Raw genomic sequence first — 13,956 nt, forward strand, 5'->3', positions numbered from 1 at the left:
GAGTTTACAATCTAAGAGGGGATGACAACACAAAAAAAGGTAAGCAGGATAAAGGTAGACGAAACAAAGGAACCAAGCATGAGGGTGAGATGGACAAATCCAAAGAATTACAATGAGGGAAAAGAAAAGATGGATAACTGGATGCCCTTCTTAAATAAAGGTTTGGGGAAGAGTTCTTCAATTAGAATATTAGAATAATCCACATATATTGATGTATTCATAAGTTGCCTAAGTCAAACTTTTCAACATTTTTGAGGCAATAATTCCATATACCAAGTTCATGCATTACTTAAGTTTCTCTCAGGAGATAAAGCTACATTGCTGAACTTTGTGGTTAGCCCCAGTGGTGTGTGCAGCACTATTTTATGGTGGTCTCATACCTCCTTTCATAATAGAAAGAGCAAAACTCCAAATGTGCAATACAAATATGTATGTAGTGAACAAAGTTCACTACTCTGCTACTATATATATATATATATATATATATATTATATGTATATGTGTGGGTGTATATCTCTCTGTGTATATATGACACACACATATACACACATGCACACATATGCATGTATGTGCTTACACATGTATATATAAATATATACACATTTATGTATGTATACAAATGTATATATAATTGCTCACAGAGAGGGATATACACACAGACAAATATCTATAGATCTATATATTTAATAGCAAAGTAGTGAACTTTGTAAAAGGAAAGAAGTCGAAGAAAAACAGGAATTGAGTCTCCAGGTGCTGTTTTTTTTTTTTTGAGGTAGTAAGAGCAAGTCAACGTCTGAGTAGTTGCTACTCCATATCATGAATGTGCGGTGACCAAAATAATTCCTTTTTGTTTTCTGAAAAGTAGAGTCAGATTCTTTATCTATAAAATATGCAAAATCTCTACACAATTGAGAATGAGGACATATTTGTGATTTCAAATGTTCACTAACATATTGACTTAGCATGATAAAAGGTGGCTTTGATTAAGTTGTGTGTTAGTGTTTATTATAGACCATTCCCTAAAATTTTAGCTCTCTTCACTCAGAAAAATCTCCCATTTGTACCTTCATGAACAGCCAACCCTAGGAAAAATCTACATCTTTATCACTAGAAGTATTGGATAACTTTCATGAATCACCACCTGCAGAAATAGATAGTATCAACTAACATAATTATTAGAAAATAGGTAATGGATCAATTAGGGAAGTAGATAGAGTGCCAAGCCTGGAGTCAGGAAGATCTAATTAAAATCTGGTCTCAGACATTTCCTAACTCTGTGACTGTGGGCAGGTCACTTAACACTGATTGCCTCAGTTTCCTCAACTGTTAAATGAGCTGGAGAAGGAAATGGCAAACCACTCAGTTATTTTTGCCAAGAAAACCCCAAATAGGGTAATGAAAAGTTGTACATGACCAAACAATGACAACAATGGACCAATGATTTCATTGGGATTGGGAGCAACCAGGTATGGAAATTCCCTTTACCAATGAGATCTTCCTAAAGTATTGAGAATTTAAGTGTTTTTTTCCAGGGTTATACAGGCAAAGAACAATGAGTTCTACCTCTCCCAAGGAGAATCTTATGCAAATATCCAGGCTTTATTCCCTGGTTACAAACATGAGACAGGAATTAAACATAGGTCTTCTTGTCTCCAGGGACAGTTCTCTATATAGCAAACCATACTGCTGCATTATAAATAATTAACATTGGAACAAACAAAAACTGCTACTCTGTTGTATAATCAAAGCATGCCTTATCCCTACCCTCTCCCCTGGAAAGGGTAAAGTATGGGCCTGTAGTGAACTGTGTGTGTGTTGCTAAAAGACCTGTCTTTCTCTATTTGAAAAGCCTTACTACCAAAAGATTCTGCCCTACTATTACATTTTTTGGTCTCCATAACTCTTAAAGGCTATCTTCTTCCTTCTTTATTGACTGAGGAAATGTCCACACCTCTTAAATTAAAAAAAAATGTAGCATCTAGCCCAGAGAATCAATCCTGGACATTTGCAGTAAATACTTGTTGATAAACTAACTTTTAAAATTACAGATTCATGAAATTTCAGTTTGATTTATGTGCAAGTTAGTGCAACCCACACTTGAAAAAAATAAGATTCCCCTCTACAGTAAACTTAGCAAATGGTCATTCTCCTGTAATGAGAGGAAACCCACTACTTCTTAAGGCAGACCATTTCATTTTGCCTGTGAAGATATATTTGCTTCTTTGTACATTCCTAGGTCCTACTCACTGGAGTCAGGTAGACAGTTCTAATCTCTCTTCTTCCTTGAAGTATTCAAAAGTGGTAATTGTCCCCCAGTTTTCTCTAGAATAAAAAATCCTCAGTTCACTTATTTCATACAGCATGAACCCACACTTCACCATACTCACTTATCTCCTTCTCTTCAGTTTATTGATGTCTTTCCTTGACTCATCATTCAACCATTCTCCTCCATATCTTATCTTTTGCCAGGTTTTGTCTATTTAACTTCCATAACATCTGCCCCAATCATCCATTTTTCTCAACTCACATGGCCGTCACTCTAGCTCAGACCCTCATTCCATCTCTCTTGTCCTACTGTAATAACTACCTAATTGGTCTCCCTGCCTGAAAACTTTTCCCTCTCCAACCCATTTTCCACCTAGATGTAAAGCTAACATTCCATGTCAATCCTCTATTTAAGTAGCTCCAGTGGCTCCCACTTATTGTTTTTAGGATATAGTGCAATTTTCTCTGACTTTTAAAACTATTCATAATTTGACTTTAATCCAATATCCCGGGTTTATTGCACCTAAATTCCTCCTTTCTTCCCTACCCCCAAATCTGCAAGACAGCCAAACTGGCCTTGCTGCTCCTCCCCCACCACTATGTGTCTCTCTCCTCACTTCTAACTCTTTTAACTCTAACTTCCCTCCTTACAGTTCCCAAGAATCATCTGCACATAGCCATTCCTGATCTCTCTTGTTGTTAGTGGCTCCCTTCATTTTGTATATTATTGATTATATATTTCTTTGTTGTCTAGTCCATCAGCTTCTGGTGTTGGAGGTGTCGTCCCCAGGACAAAATGTCTGGTAACACCTGTCCCTTAACACTGTCCACGTGCTTCTTGATGACAATTCTCCTGCTTATTTCACCATTAAAGGCTTCCCCTGCTGCTAATTAAGACCAAATTTTTATCTGCATAAAAATATCATGAGAGGCCACACAATGTGATCTGCTCAGGCCCACCTTCTCTCACCACCCCACCCCCCCAGTCCCTGGTTCTATGAATAAACACAGACAAAAGACCAGTGCTATATAGACTTGACTTTTGAAAGCAAAAAACCAAAGTGATCCCGACTGTGATTTACTAGAGTAAATGTCATACTCTCGAAAAATATTTTTCCACCAAAACTATCATCCACATTCCTGTGAGACAAAAGCTACATTTATTACAATATATAAGGAAAACACCTTTGCTCAGTAACTTTAGTTTCTTTATGAACTTTTTCAGACTCAACGATATTTGAATGAAGAAAGTGTATTACTATACTTGGAAAAGTCATCTTTTTCAATTCAACTCAGTTCCACAAAGATTTATTAAACAGTATTTTTGCAAAGCACTGTGCACTGTCTTGACAAAGATTTTATACATGCATACATACAGTATATGCGTGTTTGACACACACACGGTTCTTAAAGAACTTATTCTGTAATGGGAGGAAAAGACATAGACGTAATAGCTCTGATACAAAAAGGGATGTCGATAAGTGAGGAGAGGCTGGGGCAAAGTACTATGAGCAATCTGCAGATATGTGTTCATTATCTACACAGAAAACAAAGGGTCATTTGGGCACCTCCTTCAGCTGAATAATTGAATTAGCCTGGTCACAGCGAGGAAGTTGACCTGATATGGGGGAGGGGAAGGGCGGTGGTATCCTCCTGGCCTTCTGCTTCTACTCTTTCTACTCCCTTAAGATAACTCCCATTGTGACAAACTGGTTTTATTGTCTGGGGATAAGCACCTACAAAGCCTTGTTTGTTATTCAGGAAATGCTTCTCTTGGGGTCTTTATGGATTTAATCCTGAAAGGACTGCGGAAAGGATTCTTCTAATCTCATGTACCAGGTGCATTGTATTCAGCAAGTGTTCTGCTAAGAGGCACCCTGACCTTTCAGGTATGACTCCACTCAGCTTTCTTGTCCCCTCTTCACTATGCATACTTTTGGGGAGGCATGGCTGATGTCAGTCAGTCAGCAAGCATTTATGAAGTGCTTACTAGGTCCCAGGCACGATACAAAGTTTTAGGGATGAAAGAAAGGGAAAAGACAGTCCTTGCTTTTAAGGAATGCATAGCCTAATGGGGGAGACATCATGAAAACAACTATGTGAAAACAAAAAAGAGATGGGGTCAACTGAAGATGACCAATAGAGGAAAGGCACTAGCACTAAGGGGGATCAGGAAAGCTTTCTTCCAATGCACTCAAAACCAGAAAGAAGAAAAAAAAATTTCCCAAATTCTGTTCTTGCCAAAGTAGTTTTCCCCTATAATCTCTTCTTAGACAGCAGCTAAACTTTAGCTTTTTAATTATGCAAACCCAGAGTTCATTTCAAATTACTCCAAGATTAAAATGAATGAATAAATCAAGAGGCATAACTACTTCTGGAGAAACGCCAATCATAATGAGTCAGTTATGACTAAGTGAAGGATACAGCACATTAAAGAAGAAAACTTTGATGTTGGTCCAAATATTAAAACTTGCAATGTCAATGTTCCCTGGAAATAGAGTTTGTGTGTTTTAATAATACTGGTGGCATATGTTATCTTGAATGCTCAAATAGTGAATTTTTAAAGATATGCTTGATAATGTGAAAATGCAGAAGATACACTCCCAGGATTTTAGGAACTCACATGCAAGTTTCAAAATTGCTATGGATTGTATGAAAGTTTGTAATTGAGTTCCTGGATAAGCTTCCCTGAGCTCAGCCCTGTTCTTGCCGGCCTGCCTAGATGGTGGGAAGTCATTATAAAAAAAATAGGCCTTTCAGACCACGTGGTGGTTGGGTGCTGCATCACTCTATTGAAACCCAACATATTGTATTCAATGTGATACTGAGCCAAGCATGAACGACTTTGTGCAGTCACTTTCCTCTTTACTTAGGTAGACTCCTACATGAGAGAGAGGATTGTGGATTGACTTGAAGCTATCAACAAAGGATCAAATGAGATGTTGTTTGTAAGGCACTTAGCACAAAGCCTACCACAAGTAGGTGCTAAATAAATGCTTGTTCATTTCTTTCCTGTCACAAGTAGGTGCTAAATAAATGCTTGTTCACTTCTTCCCTGTCACAGAGTAGGTGCTAAATAAATGCTTGTTCACTTCTTCCCTGTCACAGAGTAGGTGCTTAATAAGTGCTTATTCACTTCTTCCCTGTCACAGAGTAGGTGCTTAATAAATGCTTGTTCATTTCTTTCTTCACTATCTTGTTCCTAGAAAGATACAAATCTAGAAGCCATTAAGGCCCAGAGAGGGATTAGAGCTATCCTTGTGGTTCTATTTCTAATCTATGGAGAAATTTGTTTTAAATTTGCTATGCTTTAACTTGTAGGATGTGATAAATATTCAGAGATGCAGAAAATGCTGACTGGTGTTCTACAGTGAAAAGAATATTACATTTAGACTCAGAATAATTGGGTAAGAATCCCAGTTATGCTGTTAACTAACTATGTTACTAGTCATTTTTTTTGGAGGGGGGGATGGTAGGGCAATTAGGGTTAAGTGACTTGCCCAAGGTCACACAGCTAGTAAGTGTTAAGTGTCTGAGGTCAAATTTGAACTCAGGTCCTTGACTCCAGGGCCAGTGCTCTATTCATTGCATCATTTAACTCCCCCAAATAGCTATATTACTTTGGATATGTTCCTTTTCTTTCATGAGCTTGGCTTCTTTAGCAGTAAAACAAAACAAATCAACCAACCAACAAAAACCAAATGGGTTTAGATCAGAGTAACAGTTCTTAAACTCTTTGGTACAAATTATTGGAACCAAAAGAGCTTTTGTTAATTTAGACTTTATATATCAATATTTACCATCTTAGAAATTAAAACTTATGTTTTACTATATTAATTCATATAATAATAATAATAATGGTTTCATTACATAATAGATAATTTTAATGAAACAATTACATATTCCAAAAATTTGGTGAGGAGAATAGCATTATTTCTCATATTTTTGCAAAGCTCTTTAATAACTGGCTAAATAGTAGGCAGTTGGATTCTCATATCTGCCTTTACATTCAATCAGTTATGATGTGTTGTTTTAGTAGAAGTATATGAAAAAGTCTGACCTCACACTGTTGGAAAAAGAAAAATATTTTAAGTCCTTTTCAATTAATTATGTATGTCCTTAAATTCCAGACCCAAACTTGACAAGTGATAGTTTATTAATGGTTGGTTGCAATGTAGACTCTGAGACCAAATCAGTGAACTTTTCATACTTTTGTCATATTAAAATCCACTACTTTATAAAGCACTTTGAATGAATGATACTGGTTCACTGAGTTATGCATATCTTATAAATGTGGGTACATTTTGTTATACAATAAAAAAATGACTTTTTTTTCACATCACCACCAATCTCACAAGAAAAGTTTAAGTATTGAGAAGCTGACCATGCCACAGTGGCAGATTTTAATTTTGCTTGAAAGTTCAAACTTTACCATTGGCAACAAATACTATCAGTTATTTTTCCTGACATTCACTTCGTTCTTTTTTGAGAAAATTTCTGCCAAATACCCAAGACTGAAGAACCATAATTTGCCCATTGGTCATTCTTTTAAGTAAAAATGGTCTTCTAGAGGAAAAAATGACTAGTTCAGCACCCACAAATGCACTCAATCGTACAAGTATTTTTCCTTAAGACAACCTTTGACCTTTGGTTTGCAACTGTAATACTTTATGCATATATCACATTTTGTCTGCTAAAGAGATGCGTATTCAAGGGCTGAAACGCCATTAAAATGATAATTGTTATCATTCCGTCAAAGACATTCTTAGGTGAAATGGAGTGTGTGAAGATAAAGAGCATAACTCCTAGGACAGTTTATTTGCCACTGTCTTGTGATGCTCATTATTGCTCTTATACCATTAATAAAAATGTTGACAAAGTCTCTCCTGGAAAAACCATGAGATCCAAAAACATTATTCAACACTTTGAATATTTCAGTTCCATTTTTGTTTGTTGCTGACTTTCCTAGAGTAGTTGGTGCTGATACCAACAAATGCGAGCAAAAAAAGCATGCCCAGCCACATCTATAGATTAGTCAGCTTGTAAGGCAAAAGCTGCGAGGTAAGAGGCTAGAGCATCAGACCTAGAATCAGGAAGACCTGAGTTCAAATGTGGCCACAAACACTAGCTGTGGGACCCTGGACACGTAATTACATCCTGTTTGTCTTATTTTCTTCATCTGTAAAATGAACTGGAGAAAGAAATGGCAAATAATTTCAGTGTCTTTACCAGGAAAATTTCACATGGGGTCATAAAAAGACAGACACAACTGAACAACAAAAAGTCAAAAGTACTGTTTTGTAGATGAAATATTAACAAAGTCTTCATGTTTGCACCTAAGTTTTTCATCTGATAAATTAACTGCATTGTCAGAAAATGGTACTGCCATGATTTTTTTTACTGACTTTTCATCCAGCGGGAATTTTTCGACATGGACTGTGCAATTTATTAGACTCCCAACTATTGTGTCTGCTTCTCCAGTCAATGCAAGTTTCTTCAGTGGCTTTTTGATTTCTAGTAAAAAAAAGTTATTACAATTTTTTGGTTTTTAAAGAGCATCTACATTTAAAATATTCATTTCCTTTTTCTTTAAATTTAATGATTGATATCAAATGATGCTGCCACTGGCATTGTAATACAATTAGAAAATATTCTACTGCAAAAGGAAATCAGGTAAAATTTAAAGATCTATAAAATTGTGGTAATGATAGCTTTCTTCATATTTTCATTTCTTATTTACCATTTCACCCAGTTTCATAGGAGCAAATTTCTTTCTTCTATGAATGATAGAACTTCCTTAAATGTTGGTTTCATCTTTTTAAGCATCTTCAGATGCAGACGGTGCAGCTGTGAATGGAAAAAGCACATTAAAAAAAATATCCCTTTTATAGCCAGTGATCCATTCTTAAAAATAAAAAAAACATATTTTCTTTTCTTTTAGAATAAAATATTGCTAAATACTTAAATAAGTTTTAGATCAAGTTTAAAAAAGTAGAAAAGTTTTAAAGATGATAAAATATAAATATAAAATTAAAAGTATATTTATTTCTTGTTTTTTAATTATAGGCATAAGAAAAACTTTTGGATTTTAAAATAATTTATTAGATAATAAATGAAGTTGCAGAGATTATAATGGCTAGAACTGAAGATAGCTAGTAAGAACACAGTAGATGTTGCTGAGAACACAGCTAATCTCTGAAGACACATATTTTAACCCTAAGCCTTTCTTTTTGTTGTTGTTGTTGAGTCATTTCACTTGTGTCTGACTCTTTGTGACCCCATTTGGGGTTTTCTTGGCAAAGATACTGAAACAGTTTGCCATTTCCTTCTCCAACTCATTTTACAGATGAGGAAACTGAGGCAAACAGGAATAAGTGACTTGCCCCGGGTCCTACAGCTAGTAAGTGTCTGACTCCAGGTCTAGAACTTTATCTGTGCCAATTAGCTGCCCTAATTTACTGCCTTGGAAAATTCTAGAAAATACAAAAAATATGAAAACACATTCTATTAACCCCCAGAGCAATAATATCATCACAGGTCATCCCAGTCTTTGGAATAGTGGAAAAGGCAAATGACATCTCAGTATTATTATGAGAATAATTTTGATGTTGTAGACCCCCTGATAGGGTCTGTGTACCATATTTTGAGAACTGCTGGATTAGATGTTCTACATCCATGATCCTTTGAGTCCTAAAACCTTTCAACACTATATCCTATGATGCTAGAATATTTATAGAAAATACAAAAACGGGTAATGAGATGGGGAAGTAACAGAAGGTCACTTAAAAAAAGGCAGGGCAGTTGTGTGATGTAAGTAAGCCATCATCACTTTAAAAGGCAGAAGCAACATCCTGCTGACTTGGGGGAACCTTACCACTGCAATAAGAGAAACAGCAGCTGTTCTGAGTACAACAGTTCAGTTTTGTGGTTTTTTTAATGGTTACTAGGAAGAATATAGCTGTTTTCTAAAAACAAAAAATTGTGTCAGGGTACATAAGTTTATATGTTTCATTTACCTGGTAAAATTTGAATTGTACTCTTAGGGGTGATGTTAAAGATGATTGCCAAAACAAACAAACAAAACAACAACAAAAAGAGAATCACTGGATCATAACTTTGACCTGGAAACTTCTTGATTTCACAGATGTGAAATCTGATGTTCAGAGAGGTAATCATCACAGCTAGTTAGCATATAAGTAGGATTTGAACTCCAGTCTTCTTGCATTCAAGCCCAGTAATTTATCTCCTATACCAGAGGTATCAGAAATGTGAACCATGGGTTGCAGGAGGGCTATAACACATCTGAGTGCAACAGAACCAGACTAAAATAGAATTTCTATCTGATTTTAATTTGCTGAGGTATTAATTTAAAAAAGAAATATATAAATGTGTGGTTTTCTAAGTCAATATGTGGGCCTGAGGGATTCTGATATATGGAGTTTGACACCATTGCCTTCCACATTAGGTCTTTGAAGTTTCAGATGTGTCAGAACAAATTACATGACTTTTCATTTTTCTTCTTGATGGTAATTTGAGGGAACTTACTAATTACCTTTATTAATACATAACCAGTGAAAATGATGATGATAGCTGATATTATAGTTGTGTGGTTCTTGATAGTAATAATTAGAGTAGTCAACAGTGAATTAGAATCCTTCTAGTATAGCTGGAAAGGGAGGTAGGCTTTCAGTTAATGAGATGGAGGGATAACAGATGGAGAACCTGAGTGTTGTACTGATGTATCCATGAAATATTAAAAGAAAAAAAGAAAGATTTTCTGCATATTTAGTAAGTCTTCTATGGAAGATTTGTGGGAGAATATAAACAAATGTAATATATACTGTCTAGGGCAGCTATGTGGCACCATACTGTTGAGATTGGCTGGAGTCAGAAAGACTCCTCTTCCTGAGTTCAAATCTAGCCTTAGACAGTTACTAGCTCTGTAAGATGGTTATTTGTGGAAACATCATATATTCTACTGGACTTTTAGTCCACTAAGGACAAAAACTATGTTCAATTATGATATCCCTAATACCTCACCAAAGATCCTATTATTAGGAGGTGCTCAATGAATATTGGCTCAATCAATGAATATCATGAGTATAGATTAACACTGGAAGGATTCCCTTCTGGAAGGATTATTAAAATTTAATTTAGAACATGATAGCCTATGCAATGCAATGAATAAAGAACTGACCTGGGGGCGGCCAGGTGGAGCAGTGAGTAAGAGTGACGACCCAGGAGTTAGGAGACCTGGGATTGGTTCCAGCCTCAGATACTTGGCACCCACACAAAATAACTGGCTGTGTAACCTTGAGCAAGTTACTTAACCCCAATTGCTTAAATTTTAAAAATTTAAATTTAAATTTTAAAATTAAAAAAAAAAGAATTGACCGAGAGTCAAGAGGAACTGGTATCAAGTCCTGCTTCTGATTTTTTGACCTGGGGCGAGTCACTTAATTTCTGAGCATCCCCAGATAACTCTCTTAAGACAGTAGGTTGCAGAATTGGGAGACGGAGTTTCCCATAGCAATGAAGTCACACATATGAACCCTATCCCGCCAAAAGAAAAATAGAACAGAGCAATTTGCTATGGATATTTGTTGCCCCATAGTGGAATCTGACATCTTTGAAACATACTTTCTATAGACTGACCTATTTATTGCACTCTTTGTATTTGTTTATGTCTGCAATTAATAGTGACTTTTGAGAAAGGGGGGAAAAACCCAAATGTCTGTCTGTTTTTACTTTAAGACAGAAAAAAGAAAATCTCAGAATGATGTCATTAAACAATTGAACCCCTTTGCCTATCCTTAAATTTCCTCATGTTTTGTCTGAATTAAGCTGTGGCTAAGTAATTGAAAGTCATCCCTTTTCATTTCTACTGGCACACAAATCCTGACCTGCCCCCTTTCTACCCCCAACATAAACAACCATAAAAGTAAGAATCATAATCTAAATATTAAGAATCTTCCCTCTATAGACATGTTGTAGCTGAATGACCTGTTTATTTGAATAGCAGCTTTTTTTTTCCCCAAAGGGACCAGATGTAAAGATCTCCTAGGATTAGACAATAAAGGATTAGGGTATAACCTTGTGTGGTTTAATATCCTTAGTTACTTTTTGAAAAGTAAGGGGAATGGAGATGGGAGAGACGGAAGGAAATGATGCATTTGGCATGTTTGCAAAGCTGGATGTGTCATCACTTTCAGTGGATTAGAAACTTGAAACAATTATAGTTATCAACACATAGAGAAGGATTTATATTTTATATAGTTTCCCCTGGAAAGCTCCAATTTTTCCAACTAGAATTTGTCTCATTGTTCAATGTTTTGTTCTGCCTTGATTTATCACCAAGTTCCTGGAGAACTAGACATTTCCCCAACCTTACCCCTGCAAAAAATACCCCCCAAAATGCCCTCTATTTATTTTATCTACTCATGAATTGCCGAGTCTGACCCAAGAGAGATGATAAATCTATGGCATATGTTTGAGGTTAAGTCTAAAGAAACTGATGTGCAAAGTACAATTACAGGAATTCAAATGAGTGTGTAACAGGGTTTTTATTTCCCAAGAGATACTACTGTGGAAGTCAAGGGAAATACACTGACGTGGTTAGTGATGTATTTATAACCGTTGGTTCTCCCACCCTCAGCCTCATTGTTTGGAGGACCGTTGTTATTTTCATAAAGATCACAGAAGGCAGTTTTTCAGGCAGTTTTCATTTTTGCCAGTGATTTATTTCCACACTTTCAGGGGTAGAGAGTTACTTTTTAATTTTATTGAAATCAGCGTTGCTTGAGTAATGTCTCAAACAAATCTAAGGACATGTTAAGATTGTTGTTAGACTACTTGAATGCAACTGTATCACCATCACTTTTTATATACATTTCATCTGAGTTTATACCATTGCTCATAACTGAAAATGGAACAAATTGAATTATCATTCAATGTAGTGAGATTTCAATTCAATTTAGAAAAAATGCATTATCTACCTTCTTTAACTTCATACCATGTGAGAAACAGTGTCATAGTAGATAGAAAAAAAAGAGCTAATGTTCAAATCCTGCCTCTGACCTATCCTGTATGTGGGACCCTGGGCAAGTTATGTAACTTCTCGATGTTCTAGCAGCTCTTTAAGACAGTTACAAAGAAGACCACTTGCACTGGTCAAGGGAACTTTCTTAGTCAGGAATTTCCTGGCTAATTTCCGGAGGTCCAAGGTACAAGACCCATGCTGGGTGTTGGGGATAGAAAGATGACAAAATGGCCCTCAGTCTCTGCCCTCAAAGATCTTACCTTTTAATAAGGGAGAACAGGATTGTGAAATGTATGATGCAAGTGAAAATATGACAATATGAGAGAAATAGAAAAGATCCAGACAAAGTGCTCTAAGGAAATTTGAGGAGGAATTTTAGATGAGGAACGAGGGAAGGCCTTATGGAGGAAGGTGTAACTGAACCGAGCCCTACAGAAGGAAAGAGGTTTGTTTGTTTGCTTTTTTAATAAGTAAGAATACACATAGAAGACAGTGACTTGTGCAAATGTACAGAGGGAAAAGAGACTAAATGAAATTGGTGAATACCTACTGGTCCAGGATGGCTGAAATACTGCATGTGTAAAAGGGAGTTGATGAAACTGGAATGGAGAAAAGTAGGGCAAGTCCAAATTTGGAGTGCCTTGGATGACAGGCTAAGTAATTTGTATTTTGCCCTCTAAGCAACAGGAGGCCAATGAGGTTTCTTAAGCAGGGGAATAGCATTGTCAGACCTTGGCCTTAGGAAGATTTCTTTTGCAATTTTGTGAAGGATTCATTAAAAAGCGAAATTATTAGAAGTTGGAAGACCAGTTAGGAGGTGATCACAATATTCTAAATTGTTAGTGATGGTTGGGAAAGCAGAGGTGTGAATTAATATGATAGATTTTGCAGAGGTAGAATCTACAGGCCTACACAGCTAATAGGTATGATATGTTAAGAGTCTGACCTAGAGACCTGGGCTTCTGATTGGTGAGCTTTCAGATAAGTAGCCCGTTCCAGACCTACCACATTGAATCTTCATACCGAGATCCTGTGATCCAGCCTTCAAATCTAACTTAAGACTCCAAATTCTGCCCTAGGACCCTGGGATTCTGATTGGTTAGTGTTCTCACTCTGACCATGGTGGTCCCCTGGCCATTTCTAGGTTATGCCATCTAAAATTCACCTTCTCTTCCCCCCCTTCACCCCATTTTCCATCTCTTGCTCTGGGAATAATAATAAATCCAGTGCTACCATTCCTAGAGAGGACTAATAATCAATTGCCTTATGAGCCTACTCATCATCTATGACTTCTTTGACCAAAATACTCCTTCCTAGCATCACTCACCTATATGTGTGGTTTTGTTGTCTTTGCCTATTAGAAAATAACTTCCTGCTGACAGCTAGGTGATGCAGTGAATAGAGAACCTGCCCTGGAGTCAGGAAGATCTGAGTTCAAATTTGACCTCAGACACTTAACACTTACTACCCGTGTGACCTTGGGCAAGTCACTTAACCCCAATTGCCCTGCCTTCCCCCCTCCAAAAAAAAGGCAAAAAAAAAAAAAAAAGAAAATAACTTCCTCGTGGGTCAGTACTTTATTGCTTATTGTATTTGTATCTTCATTGCTTGGCAAAATACCTAGCATATAGCAAGCCCTTACTAAATATTTT

General features: G+C 36.5%; 1 long non-coding RNA gene across 3 annotated transcripts in view; it reads left to right on the forward strand.

The window, feature by feature from the left end:
- Window positions 1-13,956, forward strand: part of LOC138141784 (uncharacterized) — a 327,266-nt gene that overhangs the window by 10,955 nt on the left and 302,355 nt on the right. Inside the window, exon 2 of one of the 3 annotated variants that reach the window (XR_011163258.1) lies at window positions 4,027-4,154. The exons of the other annotated variants lie outside the window; for them this stretch is intronic. This is a non-coding gene — a long non-coding RNA (uncharacterized lncRNA). The remainder of the gene's footprint in view (window positions 1-4,026; window positions 4,155-13,956) is intronic. 3 annotated transcript variants of the gene reach the window in all.

The sequence above is a fragment of the Petaurus breviceps genome, unplaced genomic scaffold (genome assembly GCF_028583685.1).
Source record: "Petaurus breviceps papuanus isolate PSGF00001 unplaced genomic scaffold, PetGlider_PUasm1.0 90491, whole genome shotgun sequence".
Taxonomy (NCBI): Eukaryota; Metazoa; Chordata; class Mammalia; order Diprotodontia; family Petauridae; genus Petaurus; species Petaurus breviceps.